Genomic DNA, 2,136 nt, shown 5'->3' with positions numbered 1-2,136 from the left:
GATTTGGCAGCCATGATTCAAACACTGTTATTGCAAAAAAATTTGAACTTTTTTTATCCTCACTTTTGGTTGTCATGGCAATTCCACAGCCTCCCTAAACACTTTGTTAACTTATTGGTGCTACTATATTTTAATGCAATATATGATTTTTTTAATTTGTAAAGCTATTAATATAACAAAAACAATGAAGTTTATTATTTTTATTACTTTTAGTTTTTTAAGAATACTACACTATCTTTATTAAACTATATATTATATATTAATTTTAGCTAACATGTAAATGTTACCCATTTATATATTATAAATAATACATTTTAATTTAAATTCAGCATATCGAGCCCTAAAAATATTTACAACCTTTTTTAAAAGTTCAATGAATTTATAATAATCTAAAAACAATCAAAACTTTTACAAAGTTTTACTAAAAATCCAAATTCAGCAACTATAAAAACTAAATCAGAATTCAAATTGAATGTTAATATATCAATTGTATTTATATTGTGATATATCAAAATATTACACTCAAGATGAAATAACCCATATTTATTTTATTTCTTTCATTGTTATACCAGCTATGAAACTTGTGATACAGGTTATTCATGATAGAGAAGCGTTTGATTCTCATTGAGTCACTAAATATAATTATCTAATGATTTGATCTTCTCACAATGAGAACGCTGATAAAATAAAAGAGGACAGTACACAAAACAATCATTATTCAGCCATCCTTGTAGTTTACAGGATTCAAGGTGCTTCAGCCATCATCTGTAGTTCTTCTCGCTGTCTACGTTTATCAATTTGATGTTTGTGGCGGCGTTGCTACCAGAATATTTGAAAGGTTTACCCTTTCCGACATAACCCTCAATGAGATGAAGATAAACCTTTAGACTGTGAGCGTAAGCAGGATCAAGGTTGCGGATGTCGTGGTTGTCCAGAATCATTTGCACACCGACGTGAAAATATGTCCAAGGGAACCAAGCGAACAGTTTGCTCAACCATGTCCAGCAGTTCTCGTTGAAAACAAGTCCAGGAACTTTGGGAACAATATCGTTCTTGTTCACCAACCGCAACACCTTCACTCCCAGCTCCTCCATTCGCAGGGCGAATGTTCTATTTCCTACTCGCGGGCAGGCAAATGTAAACGCAGTTACAGGTATAGGCCGTGCCGATGTATTTTCGTTAAGGATTCTTTTGACGTCATATGAACTTAAGGTTGCCAGAGCAGCTCCCAAGCTGTGTCCAGTTAAAGTTACGCTCAAACTTTCTTCCTTGTATTCATCCACCAGTCTTAGAATTTCTGAAATAACAGTATCTCTAGCAGATTTTGAATTCTCTCCATGAGAGATGTAACAGCTTAAAAATCCCTCCTCGACCCGGACGCCGTTGTCGTTGAAATGAGCAGTACTCGATAATCCGGCTCGGACACCCTTGCGCTTGAAACGAGTAATTGCTAATCGAGCGGGAACTAAGATGTCCCTAGCATCCTCCATCCATTCCTGAACCGTTTGGGTTCCTCTCCACGCTATTACAATATCCCGCCGCCCAAGTCTTTGCATCTCTTTATCATCTGTGCACACTGCAATAAAGCCAATCCAAACGGGTCGCTCTATTTCCCTCCCCAAAATATCAGTGTCCGCATACAAATACTTAGTAACTTCATAGCCATTAGGGCAGTACTGCGAATTACCCGTTATTTCACAACTTTGGAACAAATTATCAGGGCTATACTTACACCCACCATAATCATTCATGGAAAGGTCTGAATCAAATGCATCATAACATAACTCCGCAAAATTACCATACCTGAGAATCTCAGATTTCAAAACTGGATTAATGGGGTCTAATAGACCATACCACCAGTTCAATCCGTGAATATCTTTCCACATATCTGCCAGAGCTAAATTTTGGTATCCATTGGGGATTATCAAACCTTCACGCAAATAAGGGAAGCTTTGATTTGTCAAGGACAAAGGGTTCTTCCTTCCTAGAAATGAAAACAGGTGATGTAGGATTCGATCCATAATTTCTGACTTTGAAAATGTCGAAGTGACGAGATGCGCGGTAAGCTGACGATGGGTTAGACTCTGCAAGCTGCACTCTTATATGCTATGCAAATCTCAATATGCATATTACGAT

General features: G+C 36.7%; 1 pseudogene; it reads right to left on the bottom strand.

Annotated features, from left to right (window-relative positions):
* Positions 1-761: 761 nt before the first annotated feature.
* LOC149143180 (phospholipase A1-Igamma1, chloroplastic pseudogene) lies at positions 762-1,886 on the bottom strand (annotated as a pseudogene).
* Between the last annotated feature and the right edge of the window lie 250 nt (positions 1,887-2,136).

This window comes from Pinus tabuliformis, chromosome X (genome assembly GCF_031772625.1).
Source record: "Pinus tabuliformis cultivar Carrire ecotype Pingquan chromosome X, CPIR1, whole genome shotgun sequence".
Taxonomy (NCBI): Eukaryota; Viridiplantae; Streptophyta; class Pinopsida; order Pinales; family Pinaceae; genus Pinus; species Pinus tabuliformis.
This window is presented reverse-complemented; position numbering and strand designations above follow the sequence as displayed.